At 38.7% G+C, this 22,865-nt stretch overlaps 1 long non-coding RNA gene across 4 annotated transcripts in view; it reads left to right on the top strand.

The window, feature by feature from the left end:
- The window catches only part of LOC141557002 (uncharacterized), a 177,609-nt gene that overhangs the window by 153,665 nt on the left and 1,079 nt on the right, over positions 1-22,865 (top strand). For 2 of the 4 annotated variants that reach the window (XR_012486680.1, XR_012486683.1), the window contains 3 exons: positions 14,131-14,263; positions 16,923-17,005; positions 19,469-19,689. This is a non-coding gene — a long non-coding RNA (uncharacterized LOC141557002). Of the gene's footprint in view, positions 1-14,130; positions 14,264-16,922; positions 17,006-19,468; positions 19,690-19,770; positions 19,853-21,084; positions 22,505-22,865 lie in introns of those variants that run through there. The other 2 variants (XR_012486681.1, XR_012486682.1) reach the window with 2 other exon arrangements.

Consider the following 22,865-nt stretch of genomic DNA (forward strand, 5'->3'; position numbering starts at 1 on the left):
TATATACACAGGAATGGGGAGAGAAGTCAGGAAAGTGACTCATCATCAGTTGAGTGATGAAGGAAGAAATGAAGTAGGAATCATTCAAAGGAGAGAGTCTGACCAAGTTGAGAAGGTGGAAGTCATTTACAGGGATGGGACAACAGCTTGACTGGACTTCAGAGAAATATTTAATTAACCTAAAGGAGCACTTATTTTCCATCTACTTGCCTGGTCTGATCAGATCTGCACTTTAAAAAATACCAATTTGGCAGATGCATGAAAGTCAAATTGAAGAGGAGGGAGACTAGATTCAGGGAAGCACCTTAAGAGTCTGTTGGAGTGATGAGATCCTCTATTAGAATGATAGTGACATAACTAGGAAGAAAAGAATGGATGAGATAAATGTCTTGACAGAGTTGACAACTGATTAGACATTGGAGAAAGGTGAATGAGAATGAGGGGTCAAAAATGACTTCCAGGTTGTTAACCTAAGTGAAAGATAAGTAGCTACAATAGAAAAAGATAAGTAACCAAATAGAAATTTTTTTGGCCACCAGATGTCCAGGTGGATAGACAGTTGATAAACTCAAGTCTAGGTTATCTAATGCTATCTAATGCTAATGAGTTCATTCTGCTATTATTTGTTGTGTAACTTCAACTGAACTGCTTCCAGTAAAAAGAAAGATAAAAGAAAGATAAGATTAGATTAGTTCAGTGCTCTCTTTATTCCTCAAACTGCAGAGTAGGCTGCATAATATCCTCCACCCAACCTCCCATTTTTCAGATAGGGGAAAAAGCTCAGAAAGTCTTATCCAAACTTTTGTAGTGAAGTAATAACAAAGACAGTATTAGATCTCATTTCTCTTAAAATTCATCTCTCTTACTACAAATCCTCCCCTTTACACCGTCTGTTCCTCTTGCTCCTGTTGTCTTTAGACAAATTATCTGAGATTTCCTGGTATGATCTAATGGCAAATTAAAAACCCATTTTTAAAATCTCTTTGCTAGAATGAATGCTCTTTTTAAAAATTGTTTTATTTTTTTCTGGTTATATATGTATATTAATTTTTAAAATATACATTTCTTTATGAATCATGTTGGGAGAGAAAAATCAGAACAAAAGAGAAAAACCAAGAGAGTGGAAAAAAAAAACAGAAAAAAGAAGTGACTATAACATGTATTTATTTACCTTCAATCTCCATAGTTCTTTTTCTGGATGCAGATGCATTTTCTATCCATTACTATTGGGATTGCCTTGGATCACTGAAGCACTGAGAAGAACCAAGTCTTTCATAGTTGATCATTGCACATTCTTACTGTCATTGTGTACTATGTATTCCTGGGTTCTGCTTATTTCACTGAGTATCAGTTCATGTAAATCTTTCCAGGCTTTTCCATAATCAACTTGTTCATCATTTTTTATAGAACAATAATATTCCATCACCTTCATATATCACAACTTGTTCAGCCATTCCACAACTGATGGGCATCCACTCCTTTTCCAATTCTTTGCTACCACAGAAAGAGCTGCTACAAACATTTTTGCACATGTGGGTCCCTTTCCCTCCTTTATGATTTCCTTAGGGTACAGATCCAGTAAGTAACACTGTTGGATCAAAGGGTATGCACATTTTGATAGCCTTTTGGACATAGTTCCAGAATGCTCTCCAGAATAGTTGGATCAATTCACAACTCCACCAACAATGGAATGCTCCCATCTTAAAGGAAGTGAATGAAGGATTTCTAGTTAAGGGTCACTGGAAGAGAATCTCTCCTACTTACCTTCCTTGCCAGTGACAACGATCTAACTGCATCCTTGGTCTCCTCATATCCCTGGGTATCTCATTGGGCTTTAGGATTTCCCTTGTGTGAGTTAAAGCACTTTCCACATATACTGTTTGTTCTTTGGAAGCCTCTAGGTCTGAAGGAGAACACTTCATTCCCCACTGCCAACCTCACACCAAGTTTCTTCTCTCTGAAATTTTTTCCATCAAATTTAAATATATTTTGTATGTACTTGGTTGTTTGCATATAATCTTCTCCATTAGCATGTGAACTACTTGAGAGGAAAGATGATGTTTTTGCTTTTTTTATATCCCCAGTGTAACTTATTACAGTAACTAGCACATTATAAGTGCTAACTGATTTTATCAGCTCTAAGTCAAACAATAAATCAATCAATCAAAAGTACCTTCAATAGTCTGAGACAAATGTCAGCTCTTGGAGGACTGGGAATATCCTGTCCTATGTCTTATACATAGAAGGCACTCAGTAAATTTTTGTTGCTTAATTGGTTATGCTGGAGTGACTCTCTGGCTTCCTACATTTTCATTTGCCTTGCACTACCTTGAGTGCTGCTTTATCCCACTAGGCAATTCCTTTTCTTCCAATAACCTACCAAACTTTGTTGAGGAAACTAATGGGATTGTCTAGGAAGTGGCTTTAGGCAACTAAGGAAACAAACTGGGGGAGGAAGAGTCTGCTCAGCTTCCCCGCAATTCCCATCTTTCTTACATCTACTCCAAAGGCATCCTTTATGTATTGATTTATATACATGTTCTCTCCTGATTAGAATATAAGTTCCCTGAGGGCCGGAGATGGTTTTGCCTTTCTTTGTCTTTCCTCTTCAATTCTTAGTGGAGTGCTGGGATGAAAATTCTTGTTTCTCATTTCTCAGAAAGCTTCATTTCTTTGCTTTGGGCATAGGTGGGGAATAAAAGAGAAGGCAGGCAAGCAAACAAACAAACAAACAAAACAAACCAGAGGTTCTGATTTCAGCTTTTCCATTTATTATTTTTATGCTTTTGGACAAATTACTTCATTTTTAATTTGCAAAATGAGAATTTGGATTAAAAGGTCTTTGTCACAACCAAATCTTATGGGCTAATGATTATTGTCTTAATTTTATAGAGGAAGAGCAAAATCATTGGTTCCCAAGGTCACACTTGTAATAAGCATAAAAACTGAGAGCTGAACTCAGGTTTTCTAATTCCAAATATAGTGTTCCTTGTTTGATATAAAAGAGCCCTAGGATGGCATTACATCTCAAGATCTGAAAGGGACTTCTTGTTTTTATTATTTAGTCAATCAGTCATTGACTTTGTGATCCCATTTGGAGTTTTCTTAATAAAGACACTGGAATGGTTTGTCATTTCCTCCTCCAGCTCATTTTACAGATGAGGAAACTGAGGAAAGTAGGGTTAAGTGGCTTGCCCAGAGTCACACAGCCAGTAAGGGTCTGAGGCCAGATTTGTACTCAGGAAGATGAATCTTTCTACTGTGTTATCTAGCTGTTTACAACACGAGGCTTTAGAGGTCACTTATATAGTGGAAAGTGGGCTAAATTTGGCGCCACAGAACCTCAGTCCAAACTACAATTCTAACACTTTCTAATTATGGGATTATGATCCTTCATGTGGATAATAAGAGGTCTTATAAAAAATCTCTGTCACTTTTAAATCTCTTATTCTAATTCTTCATCTTACAGATGGTAGGGAGCTTTTTAGTGACTTGTATAAGAGATGGGTAAAAGCCTCTGGTCTAGCACTGGTGAGGTGGCAATGGGGAATGTCCCTAGTAGGGGTTTCAAGTCAGAGCTAGGATGTGGTAGGGATTCTTCTGGGATCTTCCTTGAATCCCTGAACAAATACAAAACAGATTGGGGCCATCAGCAGCATCTTCTAATTAACAACAATAATCAATACAAGAACATCAAAGACTAAGGATTCCTCTGTTTTGCAGAGAGAACAGTTCTGATGAGCTGGCCACAGTATTTGAATGCCAAGTGCACATTTACTTAAAAGATTATTTTACAGAAAATAAACACAAGGAAAGCGTTCACAATTAGGTCAGAAGAGGCAATATAAGGACACTCTCAAGGTCTCTCTGAAAAACTTTGGAATTGATTCTAACACACAGGAGACACTGGCACAGGACCAGCCAGCAGAGCATGCTCATTATCAAAGAAGGCCCTGCACTTTATAAATAAGCAGAATTGCAGCAGCTCAAAAGAAACATCATGAACAAATTTAGAGACTTAAAAACAAGTTTTTAAAAATTTCAATAGTATTTTATTTTTTCAAATACATGTAAAGATAATTTTCAAAAATATTTTTGTAAGATTTGGAGTTCAATTTTTTTTTCTTCCTCCCTCCTCAACGTAGTAAGTAATCTGATATAGGATATATATGCACAATCAATTTAAACATATTTCCATATCAGTCATGTTGTGAAAGAAAAATCAGAACAAAAGGGAAAAACCATGAGAAAGAAAAGACAAACAACCTCAGGAAAATAGTATGCTTTGATCCCCTTCAGTTTCTGTAGTTCCTATCTGTAGATGTGCTTGATATTTTCTATCCCAAATCTATCGGAATTGTCTTGAATCACTGTATCATTATATAATCTTGCTGTTGTTACTGTGTACAATGTTCTCCTGGTTCTGCTCACTTCACTCTGCATCAGTTCATGTAATGAAATCTTCAAAGCGTTATACAAACATTAGCTATCATGATTGTTCACATTAGTGGAGGGATTTAATCTTTGCTTCATGGATGTTCTCTGCTAATCTATAGGATGCTCTGCCTACAGTGCAAAGAGATGAATTACCCTGGATACATCTGTAGATCATTCCCCATTAACTTTTTATAGATCTGAGAAAGTTGGCATATAGATTTGTAGTTACTGATGTCCTCTCAGTCACCTTACAATAATATCAATTGGGATTTTTCTATTTGTTCAGTATCTTCTCTTCTTTTAGATATCTTAAGAACTGATTTCTTGGAGCCCCTGAAACTATATTGCTTCAAACTCAGATTTCCTTTCTGTTGACTTCGTCTTTGACCATCTGCCCCTCTTTTTGTTTTCTTTAGTAGCATTTTTTTACTCTTACATTAGAGTATTGGGATGCTAGAGTGCCAAAGGGTAGGGTTCCAATGTCACCAATAGAGAAAATAGTTTGTTTAGAAATGCTGGTGATTCTGTTCTTTTTTGGTCTGTTTGTGGCCTTCTAATTTCATCTCAAAATGCCCTCGAGGCTCTCTGGCTTAACTGGGGTCTCATGCAAACTCATCTTTCCCTCCTATGATTTTCCTGTTCTACAAGGCTGTGCTCTTTTTGTTTCTTCCTTCTTTCCTTTCTTTCTTCCTTCCTTCCTCCTTCCTTCCTTCCTTCCTTCCTTCCTTCCTTCCTTCCTTCCTTCCTTCCTTCCTTCCTTCCTTCCTTCCTTCCTTCCTTCCTTCCTTCCCTTCCTTTCTTTCTTTCTTCTTTCCTTCCTTCCTTCCTTCCTTCCTTCCTTCTTCCTTCCTTCCTTCCTTCCTTCTTCCTTCCTTCCTTCCTTCTTCTTTCTTCTTTCTTTCTTTCTTTCTTTCTTTCTTCTTTCTTTCTTTCTTTCTTTCTTTCTTTCTTTCTTTCTTCTTTCTTCTTTCTTTCTTTCTTTCTTCTTTCTTCTTTCTTTCTTTCTTTCTTTCTTTCTTTCTTTCTTTCTTTCTTTCTTTCTTTCTTTCTTTCTTTCTTTCTTTCTTTCTTTCTTTTCTTTCTTCCTTCTTTCTTTCTTCTTTTCTTTCTTTCTTTCTTTCTTTCTTTCTTTCCTTTCTTTCTTTCTTTCTTTCTTTCTTCTTTCCTTTCTTTCTTTCTTTCTTTTCTTTCTCTTCTTTCTTTCTTTCTTCTTTCTTTCTTCTTTCTTTCTTTCTTTCTTTCTTTCTTTCTTCTTTCTTTTCTTTCTTTCTTTTCTTTCTTTCTTTCTTTTCTTTCTTTCTTTCTTTCTTCCTTCTTCCTTCTTCCTTCCTTCCTTCCTTCCTTCCTTCCTTCCTTCCTTCTTCCTTCCTTCCTTTCTCTTCTTTCCTTTCTTTCTTTTCTTTCTTTCTCTTTCTTTCTTTCTTTCTTTCTTTCTTTCTTTCTTTCTTTCTTTCTTTCTTTCTTTCTTTCTTTCTTCTTCTTTCTTTCTTTCTTTCTTTCTTTCTTTCTTTCTTTCTTTTTTTCTTTCTTTCTTTCTTTCTTTTTTCTTTCTTTCTTTTTTACCATCAAGGGCCCTGGAGTCATTATATTTGGGCATTTACAACCTAGTACTTTATGTACTCTTTGAGAATGCAGAGATGACATTAAAGAGACAAAGGTGGGGAAAAGCAAATTAAATATATAGAGAATTAGTTCATGCTGGCAGCTACACAATTTTGTGGGGATTGGATAAATTCTCAGTGTATATGAAGGAAGGGAACATACTAAAGAAGGCACTAAAGAAACTTGGACCATATCATTAACAAGATAAGATGACTGAAAAGACATTAGTAGTTACTGATGCCATATGTCTACTTTCCTAATTATATAAAATATTTGCAATAATACACATATATACCTATATCAAGGCATCCTTTTTAGAATATTAGAAAGGAAAAGGCATGTGTCTGCAAAGCAATGTTTCACAACAAATAACATCTTCATCATCACACAAAGTTGATTGAAAGATGAAGAGAAGATTAATTAGGTGCAACAAGAGGCTGTCTTAAAGACTCTCCTTCAAAATAGTCTCTCATGCCTATGTCAAAATTAGATAGGATTTCTTGAAAAAACAGAATGAGATAACTTTGTTATCTTCTGATAACTTTTTGATTATTAATATCAAAGGGAACATAAAACAAGGTATTATATGTATAACAAAGGTGTTTGTAACTGTCCTAAAAGAAATCCAGATTAAAGTCTTAAGTTGGGCTGGGAAGTTTCTCTATAGATGGTAAAGTATCCAGATGTTCTTATTAACAAATAAATTTTTTTGACTGCATGAAGCCCTACAATGCTGATGAAGCTTCCCAAGTGAGATCTAGAATCACTCAAGACACTTTGACATAAATATTTACATCTGAAAAATCATAGAGTTGGATGAACACCTTCTAGAGATTATCCACAGTATGTAGCTTGAATAGATGATGTAAATGGACAATGACGTGGGCCCAGAATGGAATAGGAAGAGGAGAGTAGGCAGGATTGCTATAGGGAAATTGCAGAAAACTGTATAAAACAATAATAAAATTAATTTGAAGGAATAAAATGTCAAGAATCTTAAGGGAAATAATGAAAATAGTAGAAATGATAAGGGCCTAGAATTATAGATCTTAAATTATATTATAAAGCAGGGATCATCAAAACCATTTGACACTGGGAAATTAAAAAAAAAATGATCAGTGAAACAAACTAAATAAACAAGACTCAGAAGAAATAAAAAATGTTGGCCTAATCTTTGATAAACACAACGACTATTCCAATAGGGTAAGGATTATATATTTGACACACATTCTCCCCTCTTACCAAAAAAACAAAAAACAAACAAACAACAACAATAACAAAAAAAAAAAAACAAAGGAAAAGAAAAAGCAGTTTGGCAGTAACTGGGTTGAGACTGTGATTTTATATACTATAATAGTTATTCAATTTAAATATAAAGAGACTCATCATAAGATTTTAAAAAATTGATAATGAAAGAAAGTACATTTGTACTATGGCTTTGGGAAGAGTTGTTAACTAATAAGGGATATAAGTGATTGTTAGAGATCAAATATTTGTTTCTGATATCTACAATTGAAAAGTCATATACAAACAAAATCAGTACAACTAGAATTAGAAGAGAAATAATTAAGTAGGAAAAATTTTTGCCACAAATATTACTGAAAGAAGGTCTGATAGGTGGAGGAGGCAGCCAAAATGACAGAGAAAAAGAAGTGACTTACCTACCCAGCAAAACTAAGCATAATCCTTTTTTTTTTTTTGGGGGGGGGGGAGGGAGAAATCTAATTCAATGAAATAAAGAACTTTCAAGCATTCCTGATGGAAAGACTAGAACTGAATAGAAAATTTGACTTTCAAATACAAGAATCAAGAGAAACATAAAAAAGGTAAACAAGAAAGAGAAATCATAAGGAATTTAATAAGGTTAAGCTATTCTCTCTCCCAACTCATAAGAATGACAAAAATGATAAAAGATGAAAAAGGTAAATGTCAAAAGGACAGCATCCAAATGCATTTTGGTTGGAGTATGACTTGCTTCAGTTATTCTGTATAGCAAAGTATACTAAATAAATAAATTACACATACCCTTTGCCCGGCAATATCACTATTAGACACATAACTAAGTAAGTCAAAGAAAAAGGGAAAAGTCCCAGGTATATAAAAATATTTACAGTAGTGCTATTTGTAGAGGCAAGAAACTTCTTTGTCTTTCATTCTCAAAGAGGATCATGACATCAGAAGATGACAAATAAAGGAAGATGGAGAATGATTGAAGTAGTTATGGTATATTATATAATTGAAAATTATTTCATTCTAAAGATGCTGAATAGGAAGAATTCAGAGAAACTTGGGAAAACTCATATGAACTGATGCAGAACCAAGTTAAATAGAATCAGCAGGACAAAATGATCACAATAATGTGAAGGAGAAGACACTGAAAGACCTTAGATCTATGAAAATGCAATGACTGATATTGACTTAAGAGGATTTATGCTGAAGCATGCCTTCTACTTCTTGATGGAAAAGTGTAAATTCAAAATAAAGCATGCATTTTCAGACATAACCTATATATAGATTTTCTTTTATTTTCTATTTATTGCACTCATTTATTTTAAAGAAGGGCTTTGTTGGGAAGTAAGGAGCTGTAGCAAGTATAGAAAAGTGATAATGATAAAAAAAAAAAAAAAAACTAATAAAACTTAAAAAAAAAAAAAACCAACCGCATGAGGCTCTTTTAATGACTTCAAACTTTTTAAAACAAAAACTCATCTTTTTTTTTTTTTTTTTTTTTTTTTTTTTTTTTTTAGCACTAATATTATTCCAGTAATCCTGTAAGGCCCTGAATCATGAATCACTATAATCTCCGAATTAAAGTTGAAAATCAACTAAAGAGCAATGATAAGGTGCATAATGAGGGTTAATAGACTCCGACACATTATAAATGAGAAATTATATAAGAAGAGTACAATAAAAGATACTATCAAGGAGATATATACATATAAAAAATATGAACCAGTCATGTGGCAAGAGTAAGCATGAACAATTGATACCTTATGCATTAATTATATGGTATCCATTTGATATAAAGAGAACTCAAGAAAAGTCTCCAGAATATTGAGAAGCCTCTCTGTGATGAAAAATGTGGGAGAATCAGAGAGTATTATGAGCTCCATCATTGGATGGAATACCTATATTGACAAATCATAGAGCCTTTGGAGCTCTAATCTCTTTCATAAGATTTTGTAAAGGGAGTTTATATTCTGCAATGGCATTGTTCCTGGAGAATTTCTTATTCTGCTTGGCAAATGGAAATAGTGCTTTTTCTTTCTTTTTCCCCTTCCCTTCCCTTCCCTTCCCTTCCCTTCCCTTCCCTTCCCTTCCCTTCCCTTCCCTTCCCTTCCCTTCCCTTCCCTTTCCCTTTCCCTTTCCCTTTCTCTTTCCCTTTCCCTTTCTCTTTCTCTTTCTCTTTCTCTTTCCCTTTCTCTTTCCCTTTCTCTTTCTCCTCTCCTCTCCTCTCCTCTCTCTTTTTTTTTTTTTTTGGCAGGATCACAGGTTTATAGATATAGAGGTAGAAGTAACACCAGGGGCAGTTAGTCTAGTGTCTTCATTTTACAAATTAGGAAACTAAGGCAAAGATAAATTGCGACACACAAGAAACCTCAAAGGTGAAATTTGGACTTAGGTGCTCTAATTTAGGTGCTCTACATGCCTGGCCACTTTATTCCTTTATATATGCTGTCCATTTCGACAGATCAATAGCTTGTTTGATTAGACCAAGTTAGAGCTGTTATGATTACACACTGTATCTTCTGCTTACCTTTAACCTTCCTTTTAATTTGCTATTGATTTTGATTTTGTCAACAATCTGACTTCACAAAGCCAGCTAGTTCAGAAATAACTCCCAAATGAATAACCAGTAATTTTCTGTCTGTTAAGATTAAATTTCATTTGTGGTGTGTGTATGTGTGTGTGTGTTTGTGTGTGATGCTATTGGGTGCTAATCATATTTAGTTCCTTTTAACTCTCTTCCTGAAGAAAGTATTCATGCTATATAGTTATGAAGCTTTTGTGTAGTACACAAGCCTTTGTCCTGCTTCCTTTTCCTAAACCTGAACCACCAAAATATGTTCCCCATCTTTCCCAGACCCGCCCCTGAATTGAAGTCACTAAGTACTGAAGTAAATATTGATTTAATTAAGATGTTCTTCTGATCTTATTTTGCCACCAAACCCATTCCTCTTTGAAGTCACTAATCTGTTAGTTGTCATATCCAATGGCCTTTTCTCAACCCTCATTTCCTTTTTTTCTTTTATTTACTATGTCTTGCTACTTCTCTTTTTTAAAAAAATATTTTTAATTTTATAATTATAACTTTTTTTTACAGTACATATGCATGGGTAATTTTTTACATTATTCCTTGCATTCCCTTCTATTCCGAATTTTCCCCTCCCTCCCTCCACCCCCCTCCCCTAGATGGCAGACAGTCCTATATATGTTAAATATGTTATAGTATATCCTACATACAATATATGTGTGCAGAACCGAATTTCTTGTTGCAGAGGAAGAATTGGATTCAGAAGGTAAAAGTAACCTTGGAAGAAAAACAAAAATGCACACAGTTACACTCATTTCCTAGTTCAACCCTCATTTTCCTTGGATTCCCCGCAGTCATGGTTACTCAATTGCATGGTTACTCAGTCCCTACTCTTTGATATTCTTTTCCCCCTAAGTTTTCAGAATATGTCTCTCTCCTGGTTTTCATCCTACCTCTCTGACTGCTCCTTCTCTGTCTCCTTTGTTTGATATTTTCCAGATCATACCCTCTAACAGTAGGTATCCCTCAGGTTTCTGTCCTTGGTTCTTTTCTCTTCTCCCTCTATTTCATTGGGTGATCTATCAGCTCCCATAGATTTAATTGCCATTCCTGTACTAATGATTCTCAAATCTTCCTATCCTGCCCCAACCTATCTGCTCACCTTCAATCTTGAATCTCTAATTGCTTTTTAGACACCTCTAATTGGATGTACTATAGATTAAACTCAACATGTCCATTATCTTTTCCCCTACCTATCCCCCCCTCATTCCCCTCTTTTCTATTATTGTAGAGGGCAATATCATCCTTTCAGTCCATCATACCCACAATTTAGGAGGCATCCTGAACTCCTATTTTTCTCACTTCCTCAAATCCAAACTTTTGCTAAGAGTTGCTAATTTCATTTTTGCAATTTCTCTGGAATATGCCTCCTTCTCTCCTCTAAAACCATTATCACTCTAGTTTGGCTCCTTATCACCCTCACTGAGATTTATTTCAAAAGCATCCTGATAGGACTGCTTGTCTCAAGCATCTCCCTATTCCAATCCATTCTCCATTTAGCCACTAAATTATAGGTATAGATATAGGTTTGCCAGGTCCATCAGAACTGATCCTCATATAGTATTGTTGAAATGTATAGTGATCTTCTGGTTCTGCTCATTTCACTCAGCATCAGTTCATGTAAGTCTCTCCAGGCCTCTTTGAAACCATCCTGTTGGTCATTTCTTACCAAAAAATATTTTATAACATTCATATATTATAATTTATTCAGCCATTCTCCAATTGATGGGCCTCCATTCATCTTCCAGTTTCTAGCCACCACAAAGAGGGCTGCCACAAACATTTTGGCACATACAGGTCCCTTTCCCTTCTTTAAGATCTCTTTGGGATATAAGCCCAGTAGTAACACTGCTGGATCAAAGGGTGTGTACAGTTAGATAACTTTTTGATCATAGTTCAAATTGATCTCCAGAATGGTTGAATCTGTTCACAAGTCCACCAACAATGTATCAATGAAGGACCTCACTTTTAACATGAAAAATGGAGGTCTTTGTTCCAGTGTTTTAATCTTCATTATTTATTTATGTTTAGCATTGAAAAAAAAATCATTCCAAATTCTTTCCCTTTTTCTCTACCCTCCCCAAAACTGAGAAAGTGAGCAATATATCAATTATACATGTGAAATCATGTGAAACATTTCCATATTAGCCATCTTGTACCACAAAAAAGCAAGAACAATAAACAGTGAGAAAACTATACTTCAGTTTCTACTCGGGGTTTATTTATTCTTTCTCTGGAGGTAGATAGCATTTTTCATCATGAGTCCTTTGAAATTTTCTTAGGCCATTGTATTGATCAGACTTGTTAAGTCTTTCACAGTTGCTCATCATTTGATTATTGCTATTACTGTATACAAAGATCTCCTAGTTCTGCTCATTTTGCTTTGCATTAGTTTATATAGGTCATATACTATTTTCCTGAAACTACCCCCTTCATCATTATCACAATAATATGACATAACTTATTTGGTCATTCCTCAACTGATGGACTTCCCAATTTCTAGTTCTTTGCTATAACAAAAAGAATTTCTGTAAATATTTTTATACATAAAGTTAAAATATATTTGGGATATAGATCTAGTGGTATTGCAGGGTCAAAGAGTATAAACAGTGTTGCAGCTATTTAGGCTATAAAAGCCACAGAGATCAGAGATTTCTCTTACTGACCTCCTAAGTTTTCTTAGGCTGGAAAAATATCATCCTCACATTTTGTTGATTTACCCAGCCCAAAATTTGATTTGAGCCATTATTTTAAAATTGTTTGGAGGAGAATATTGGGAGAGTTTGGCTGAGTTGCTACCCTAACCCACCATCTTAGCTTTGTCCTCCATTTGTTTTAATTTTTCATGGGTACCAGTCCAATTGGTGCCCATGAAATATGGAAAAATTAGGGATAGCTAGGTAACAAAATAGATGAAGCACAGGGCCTGGAGTTAGAAAGACTAGAGTTCAAATATGGCCTCTGACACTTACTACCTATATGACCCTGGATAAGTGACTTAACTTGTTTATCTTAGTTTCCTCATCTATAAAATGGGAAGCACTTACTTGCCAGAATTGTTGCAAGGATAAAATCAAATAAGGATTTAAAAATGTTTAACACAGTGCTTGGTGCATAGTAAGAAACATTATATAAATGTAAGCTTTTATTGCTGTGATTGTTTTTATTTGAGCAATTTATTATATTCTCATTTTCACTACCTGATCAGCCCATGTCCTTTCCCCATCATGGAACATCTTAAATGTCACCTCTTATGCCATTTTTTATACCCATCATTCGTCTTCCCATCACACTTTGGGTCATCAGCAATTTTCTTCTTCTGGTTAATGATTCCCCCATGATTTATAGCCATGTAGCTTTGGGGGGACATTATTGATGTTAAAAGGATGAGTTTTACAGCAGAGAGCAGTTGGGATCATGGGAAGTGCTGTCCAATTTCCTAAATGCACTACAAGTCCATTGTGTGCCTTACTCACTGTCCATCTTCAGTTCCATCCAACATAAACATTCTAATGGATTGTCTAGTTGGCTGCCTATCCAATTACATGTTATAATTTGGAGAATAGGTATTTTCCATTTACTCAGTTTTTTCTATATTGATTTCTAGGCTGATCTTTCTCTTTTATTAGCTTTATTAATTCCTTTGTTTTTATATCATATTCTTCCCTTTGCCTTAGCCAGCAAGCTTTCTTTTACTAAAAAAGAAGTTAAAAAAAAAACTCCAATCAGTACATAAATCTTATCTGAAAGTTCATGTAATGTTCCACTTCCACAATTACCCTTCTCTCTAATAAAAGGAGAAAGGTACATTTTCTCATTTCTTCTCAAGGTTCAGTTGGCTATTATAATTATGTATCATTTATTCATATTTTGTTGTTTTTTTTCCACTTTTCTAGTATTGTTCTCATAGTAGATATTATTTTCCTGGTTTTGTATTCTCCATTTACCTCAGTTCAGATGTGACATAAAGAGTCCTGAGTGATTTGCTTGACCCAGCCTAACAATGGTTGTTTCTGCAATCAAGGGTATGCTTTGTGCATTGTGATGTTTTCTTTGGAAATAACTTGTTAGGATAAATCCTTTGTAGCAGCCACTTTTGTTGAGTCTCTTCTGTTAAGAACTGAAGTAGAACAAGGGGAAAGTATGCCCTATTTTGAGGGAATGTTTTTTATTTCTGTTCATGTTTTCAATAAATATCTCTTTATAATAGATACATAATATGAATTGGTTAAATAATACTGAGAATAATTATAACTGATGCTGAGCATTCTCCTCAGCATTATGGACATGAATCAAAAGCATTAAAGAAGAACTTTCTGACTCCTCAAGGGCATCCCTTGGATCTACTCACCCTTCCACCTCCAGAAGGAAATGTAACCACTATCTGCCAGGAGCACCTGACTAGTAAATGTGAGTGTGAGTTGGGATGGAGACCCTAGAATGTATTGCTAGCCTAGCTCTGTGATCTAACTTGCTGGTGAGAGTGGGAATTAAGATAAGTACTCTTAGAGCTTATAAAAACTACATAGAAATGCTCTTGTGATTATCTAGCTTAGTTGGGTCTTATGTCAAATTTCCTTAGTTTCCTTGGTTCCCTATCTGCTGTTTTTCAGGGTTTTATGAACTGATGCTACTTATAATCTTTGTAGGAAATCAACACAATTAAAAAATACAGACATCAAAGATAAATAACATGCATGTTCTAAAACAGCCCATTGTAGACTCGAGAGCCTTTGCTCTTTTTGCTCCATTAGGATTTTAGTGACCAAATATTAAGTATGTATAAATGAATAAAAAACCCCATTTATTTGGTGGTTGCCATACCTGGCACTGTGTTAAGTGTTAGAGATACAAATATAAAAGTAAGACAGCCCTTGACCTTAAGTAGATTCTAATGGGAGAGATAATACATGGGAGTCATAGCTAGGGAAGGGAATTTTGGGAAGTCAGTGATGATGGGCAGTTGATTGATATGTTCTTCCCAGAAGCCATGGCTACACATCCTTAGACCAAGAGGTGGAAATGTGAGGAAAATGGATGCCAACAGAAGAGAAAATTATCTAAATACAGATAAGGATGCATGAGCGAGCCCAAGGTGTGCTGAGCTGAGTAGCTTAGCTCCTTCCAATCTCTGGAGGTTGTTATGAAGGCTGAAGATATAACAGTAGTAGGGCAGATAATGCTTGTTTCCAGAAATTTGTTATGGAATGGCTTATTCAGCCAAAGAATAAGGGGAAGAAAATTCATATCAACAATATGTATGACTTCCAGATCACAAAACTAGGAATTCTTTCTCTAGAAAGTCTGGCTGAGTGGTAGGTCAATTGATCAATAAGAATGGTCATAGAATGACCCTGTCCACACTTGGGGAAATATAGGATGATCCAGAAGCAAGTTTTCAGCTCTATAGCTAAGGTAGAAACAAAAAAGAGCATGAAGGCAGCTGGACTCTTGCCATCAGCTTAGCCACATAGATTAAACCAGCCTAATTCCTGCCTAAAGCAACACTATTTGTCCAGAGAGATTGAAGGTGTGTATGTACAAAGGGGAAGGGGAAGGGCTATATACCTGGCACTGTGTTAACTCCATGAAGTTCACTAAACTTATCACAGATACATCTGAGCTCCAAAGTCCATTGATATACATTATAGGAACATTTGATTAATAATTGAAGCTGATGATAGAAAAGCAGGGGGCAGCTAGGTGGCGCAGTGGATAGAGCACAGCCCTGAAGTCAGGAGGACCTGAGTTCAAATCTGGACTCAGACACTTAACACATTCTGGCTGTGTGACTCTGGGCAAGTCACTTAACCCCAACTGCCTCAAGGGAGAAAAAAAAAAGCAGCATGGTAAAAAAAAAAAAAAAAAAAAAAAAAAAAAGATGAGGAAATGGATATAGGGACAAACAGTCAAGTTTCAAATCTGTGGAGCAGAAGGGAAGTAGAATGCAAATGGAAGGGATTGGTCCTCAGCAGGTGTACCAGGATTAGAAGCACAAAGAAAGTCAGAGGCTTTACAACTTTGGCAAATGGCTTAACCTCTCTGGGCCCCAGTTTCCTTATCTGTAATATAAAGGTATTAGATAAATGATTTCTGATTTACTTTTATAATCTGATACTAACATTAAGGAATAGATGCTGGACCTAGGAGGCTAAGTCATTGTACCAATAACCTCTCAGATTCACACTCCAAGTCAAGATGGGATTCAATCCTTGGCAATGGGGATAATCTTTATTAAGAGGGATTAGTTTTTGCTCATATTCTTTGAAAGCTCAGTATGTTTCCACTCACCCTTACCCTAAGGGACCAAAGAAAAATTTCTTTGATTAAAAAAAAAAAAAAGAAAACTTTCTTTGATTATAGGAAGTTGCCTAATATCAAATACAAATCAGCTATGGGACAATTATTCATTTCCTATACACAAATGAAATATTAAAGGACACAAAGGAATTGAAGTATGCCTTAACTGGAACAAACTCACTTACCGCTATCATATTCCTCTAGGAGGCTGATATTATTAAAACCACAAAGCTTTTGGAACTGTTGATTAGGCATTAGAAATTTTATATTTCACTTTATCTCCACACTATCCCCTTCAAAATCCATTCCTTATGGCAAAATGGGTCAGGTTTGGGCCTATTCTTTATTGTTAAGAATAATTATTGGGAATCCTCACCTTGCTGTTCCACCTCTAGGACCCTAAACTCATAAAGTCACCTCCAAATCTGGCCACATCATCCATCTTGGGATTGGCTCTCATTCAGCTATTTTTAAGAAAAAGCAAACACAAAATAGACAACCCAAGCCTAGACTCAGGCTCATGGAGGCAAGACATGCTTTATATGCCATGTTATGGTCCAGAAGCAAGGAAGGACAGCGTTGTGTGCTCCTTGAAGTAGTCCTAGTTACACTATGATACCATGATTTTAATAATCAAAACTGAAAATGGAGATAGCATAGCCTAGTGGAAAGGCTTGGATTCAAAACAGAACTTGAGTTCTGTTCTGACTTAACTATTTGTGTGGCCGTGGGCAAATCACTTTTTCTCCTATTTCTTTCCTTCTCTTAGATTCCTCATTAGTAAAATGATGAAATTGCACTCAGATGATCTCTAAACTTGTATTTACAGTTTTAACCTTATGATGACCCCATGTGAGTATATAACCTACAAACAGTAAGTACTTTATAAATATTTGTTGAATTGACTAATGGGAGTATACATACTTTTGAAAGCTATAGATTGACCAAAATGTCTTGATCATGGTGTTAATCTTAATCACCAGAAATCAGCCCTAAAATATGTAATCTCCTTTCCCCCATCCTCACCAGCTAAACTGAAGTTTTGATGCTTGATGCATCTAATAAAGCACTATAAATGTCCTACTTAGCCTAGTTAACAAAAATCTAAGTGGAAGAATTGTTTTTAAAACTAGCCCTGGCAGACAAAAGAAAAAACATGTATAGAAACCTAACAATGTCAAGGAAAGTCCTATTCTACCAGAACCTCCAATTAAAAACTACCCCCACAGGTTTTATCCAGGTTTCTTCATAGTCACTGTCTGGATCTGTTTGTTACTTTGCTAGCACTTTCCCAAGGTTGAGCTGGTGGAGTTTTGTTGCTGTTGTTTTGTTTTGTTTTGAGGAGAAATCAGTTGCTGGATAGGGAATCAGGAAATATGAGTTCTAGTTCTATCTTGGTTGCTGATTGACTAAATGATCTTGGTGAGTTTTATCCCCTCTCTGGGCTTTTTTTCTCTATCTGTAAAATTCAGTAGGATGTTAGCTTGGATAACTAAGGTCCCTCCCAGTTTTGGTGTTCTGTGAGTCTATAATCCTGCGTTGGAATCAGAGATCAAGGACTGACCTTCTCAAATCTAAGGGTCCTGGTCCCTCTGCACGTGTCCCCCCATCCCAGTGGCTGATAAGAAGGAAGACTTATGCAGTTTCTTCTCACCTCTTCCACACTCCCACTTTTCCTTCAGCCTTGTTTGGCAGGGCTGGGGGGTTGGGGGAATCACTTAAGGCTGCTAAGTTGGATCCATATAACCAACAGGCTGTTATTGCTTGACTGACGTCAAGGTAACATCATGAGTGGCCGGGGAATCACTGGGCTTAGCCCATGGGGGTGTGCTGGAGGGGCGGTGGGCCCGACATGCCAAGGGATCACTAAGCCTGGCTATCACATTCAGCTCTGCTCTCTATGCCAGATTTCCTCTAGAGCCCTTGCTTCCTCAGGGAGGCAGCTCTGAGAGGCCGCTTGCTTTGGCCCACTCTACACTCTATACATCCCTGGCCCCTACACACCATTTGTCGAGCAGCAGAACAGAATTTTCCCATAAATAAACAAAATATTGAGTTTCACATCGGGAGGTGATGACAGAACGGGGCCCCAAGCCTCCTGACGTTATCTGCGGGCTGGGCCTGCCAACTCTTCCCCGATAGAAGGAGCCATGAAGAAAACAGGCCCAGTCCAAATGTGCATTTTTTATTCATAAAGTCACTGCCCAGCCGACTGGCCACTGCTCAGGCTCCTCTTGTTGGCTGCCCGGGGGCAGCCAGCCTGCATTCCCTCCCTCACACAAAGCTACCCTCTCCATCCTGGGGATACTTTAGCTCAGGTTTCCAGTCCAAGTCTCTGCCCAACCATGTCATCCACCTGGAACAAATAAGGAAGTGGAACTAGATGCTCACTGAGGTTGTTCCCAGTTATGGGGTTCAGGGAATTCTGTGTTTAGGGGCAAAATAGAGCAGGATTAGAATTTCCCCACATTTAAGACACCTCCTGGCTCCCCAGTTTTCCCACCCAGGTCTCCAACTCTATCCAAAGGTAGAATTGCCATCTCAGCTCTCTTCCCTCTCCAAGGCCTGAGTGGAATGGGTATACCAGTGAGGTGAGGAGACTTAAGCAGACTTTCAGTCATCTCCTTTTAGATCCTTCTGAATGAGTGAGTCCAATGAACCTGGACCACTCCTCAATTCTACATGGATGTGGGGGTATTTCCTCTGCCAATAAATCAAAAAGCATCTTTTAGTACCTATTTTACGCTCATCTTTATGTTAGGCACTGAGGTAAACAAAAAGTAATGATCCTGACCACTGACTGGCCTGTGATCCATCTGGGGAGCTCTAGGTGAAGAGTAAGTCATCTGACAACAAAAGGCAGAATATGACTAAGATAACCAATTATTGACAGGATTGATTAAGAGCCTACTATGTGCCAAGGACTGTATAAGTATTAAAAGTATAGAGATGATAGTGGGGAAATCCAGGAACTTAGGATCTATCTGGAGGAGACAGCATGATGTATGAGGATTATATGAGGGGGACAGATAATAAACTACAGGAGTTCCCAAAAGAGAGAAATTTGTAGACAGGGAAGCCTTCAAAGAGAAAAGGATCCCTGAACTAGGTCTTTAAGGAAATGTAAGCTTCACGTTGGCAAAGAGGAACAAGGAGCTGGAGACCCTTTAGTTTAAGGAAATCTTGGGTGGAGCTCGTATCTTCCAGGCTTGGGATGAGAGTCAGTCTCTGTGGGGTCCTGGCTATAAGACATTGCCCATGGCGGCTTGCTCTGGGAAGAGCCTTCATTACCTAATCTCTCCTTGGGTCTTCCAGGAGATACAGCTTGTGCTCCCCAAGCTCCCCTCCAAGAGAAGACTGACCAGCTCAGCCCCACACCTCGGAAATTCATGTCAGTGCCCTGACAGATGTATTCCACTGCCACTGCAGAGAATGATGCCCTAGTTCCCAACCAGCTGAATATTCAACCACTTTTTCCTGGCAATCAAATCTTGAAAGGAGCTCAGGAAAGCTACCGAACTTGTGAGAAAAGTGAGGTAAGCGCGTGTTTCCATTTACTCTTAGAAAGAAAACAAAAACAAATGGGGCTGCTACTGAATGTCCTTTTTATTCCGCAGAATCAATCGTCAGCGGGCGCCCTAATTTATGGAGCGCCGATGTTTCCCTGAGATTATTTTTAAGCTGTAGCCGTCACCAGGGGGGTATGGTGGGGGAAAGCTACGAGTTCCTGTGTCCCTGTCATCAGCTCGCCCAGGGTCCTGGCTCCAGGGGGTAGGCGGGTATCCCTGGTGTGAGTTGGGCGAATGACAGAGACAATGGGTCCTTGGGAATGGGAGATTCTAAGACCTCTTAGAATCTGGAGCTCAGACAATGAATGCAGGGGAACCAAACAGAAGGCAAAGGGAACAATAATAACTTATTTCTAGAACTGAATTGTTCATACACACACACAGCTGGTTGCGAATGTAAGAGCACCCCCATTTTGCAGATAAAAAAAACTGAGGTTTTGTAGTGATGCTATGACATACTCATACTCACACAATCAAAATAAGTGGCAAAGCTGGATTTGAACTTGGGTCTTCTAAGTGCAAGTTCAATGCCAAATTCGCTATCTGGAGTGTATGATTGCTAGAATCACAGTGGAGGGGGGTCAGTGGGACTCTCTGCCATGGTATACCACTGTGTAAAGAGAGACAAAGAAAGAGAGAGACAGAAAGAATGAGAGAGAGAGAGAGAGAGAGAGAGAGAGAGAGAGAGAGAGAGAGAGAGAGAGAGAGAAGAGAAGAGAAGAGAAGAGAAGAGAAGAGAAGAGAAGAGAAGAGAAGAGAAGAGAAGAGGAGAGGAGAGGAGAGGAGAGGAGAGGAGAGGAGAGGAGAGGAGAGGAGAGAGAGAGAGAGAGAGAGAGAGAGAGAGAGAGGAACTATGACCACAGCTTCCCTCTTTAGCTGTGCATAAGCTCAGTTTTTCCTGGGGCCTCCAAAGTGGGCTGAGGTTGTTGTCCACAGCTTCCCTCTTTAGCTGTGCAAATGCTGGAGGAAACTGGGGTGGGTGACAGTGGGTCAGAAGGAAGAGGAAGCCTAGGAAAGGGTACCCTACTCTGCATGCTGGGTTTCTATGGATCTAACACTATCCAGATGATCAGGGGCATTTCAGCATCATCCATATCCCTTCCATCCCCTGGACAAGGTCTGAGTGAGAATTGCGGAGAGGGAGAAAAAAAGGAGCAGATGAGACAAGGAGAGAACCCATTAACCTTGTCCTTTCCTATAGCCCCACTTATTTTAGCTTTTAGGGTGCTCAGCATTTTCTGGTGACCTCATCCCCAATGCACAAACACTCCTTCTTCCTCTGCCTCCTTCTACTTCTTCCTTGGCTTTGACAGGGACACTTTGGCATCTCAGCAATTACCTACTGATTTTCTCCCCACTAAGGTTGTCTCTTCTCAAGTCTCGGTGGCCCCTGGTCTGGACCCCACTGGCCAATACCCAGCCAGTCCTGAGTGTCTGAGTCAGAACCAGGCTCATGCCTCCCATGATCTATGGCTCCCAGCCTGGCGGGCGTCAGCTGGATGTCTGCCCCACGCTGCTCGCCCCCTCCAAAGGAGAAGAATTGGGAAATTTTACTTCATCTGTTTTCATACCCAGGAGAGGATGGGAATGGAGCAGGAGGAAGGGAGAGGCCTGCTCCAGGAAGAGAGGAGGCCATGGGCTAGGGGACCCTCTATGTAGGGCAGTGACCACTCCCCTCCTTTCTTGGGGGACACCAGGCTTTTGGATCTTCTGTCTAGATTCTTTGCCAATATCCTCACCCCTCAGGACATGAGTATCTCCCCTGGGGGCTGCTTTTCCTTTCCCTGGCCCCAGGGGCTGCTGTCCAGAGGGATTTATGGAGCATCTATACTGACAGATGAAAGTTGCTGATGGACAGGCCGTCTGGGGGGAGCTCTAACTCAGGGGCAGAAGAGGGGGTTCCTCCTCCTCCTCCTTTTCCTTTCAGTGGGGCTCATCACTGGAGGCTCAGGGAAATTTCTCCTATAAATTACTCTCCTACACAAATAGCGCATTTTTCTTTATGAATCATGCAGGATCAGCCTCCGGGCCTCAGTGTGTGTAAAACAACAAATCAGGAGAAATTTAACTTGACCCAAGGAGGGAAATTTCCATCCATCACAGGAGGAAAATGTTGGAGCATAGAGAAAAAGGAGCAGCATTAGTGACAGCACCCAATGTGGTGGAACGGAAGGGCGGCCCCCTGGGTGAGGGTGGGGCTGGGATGGGAAAGCCTCGGCAGCCAGAGGACACTTCTGGGGCCCTAAAAGCAGGCAGGGACCCCCTGCTCTCCCCATCCCCCATCTGTGCTCAGGAACGGACGCTGCCCTCCACTCTTCACACATACACAAATCTCATTTTCTTCTCTTGGCCTCCCCTTGGCCATTCTGGTGCCCCACACAAATCCAGACAACCAGCCAGCCCTAGACAGTGCCCCTTCTCAGCTGGGTCCACACCCCTAAAGCCGGGTGCAAAAGGGGGATACAATGTCTGGGTCCAGCCCTCCCAAAGAGACTTAATTACCAATTTATTCTTCCAGAGGAGCCCAGTGCCCTAGCCTCCCTCATTAGCTGGGCAAGCAAGCACAATCCTGTTCCCCAATTAAATAGGTTTAAGATGAATACAGTTCTCTCCTCCCTGCTCATTCTCTGCAGTCAGACTTACTCTGCCCTCCCCCACCTCCCCCACTTATGCCTCTTGTACAAATGCTCAGCGCAGCCTCCCTCCCGCCTCCAACTCTGTCCACTATCCTTGGCATCCTGGCCCCTGCTGCTTTTGAGCCACCCACGCAAAGGGGCCAACTGACTTTTCAGATAGGAGACTTGGCTATTGAGGGGAGGGAGAGAGGCTGAAAAGAGGCCCTTTGCTAAAGGAATAGGGTGTGTGGGGGGGTGGAAGCTTGAACAAATAGCTTTCAGCAGCTGAGTCCAGCTCCACAGATATTTGTTAAATGCCTACTGTGTGCAAGGCAATGTGCTAAGCTTTGAAGATGGCAGAGAGCTCTTGTTTCTGGAGCAAGCCAAACATAGGGCAAGAATAGCTAGCTAGACCATAGTTGTTTACAGGGGGTCTGGGTTCTAGTCCTGTCTCTAGTCTTAATTCTCTGTGTGACCCTGAAACTTTGGTTTCAATTTCCTTGCCTGTAAAATTGGGGAAATTGGACT

Source organism: Sminthopsis crassicaudata, chromosome 2 (genome assembly GCF_048593235.1).
Source record: "Sminthopsis crassicaudata isolate SCR6 chromosome 2, ASM4859323v1, whole genome shotgun sequence".
Taxonomy (NCBI): domain Eukaryota; kingdom Metazoa; phylum Chordata; class Mammalia; order Dasyuromorphia; family Dasyuridae; genus Sminthopsis; species Sminthopsis crassicaudata.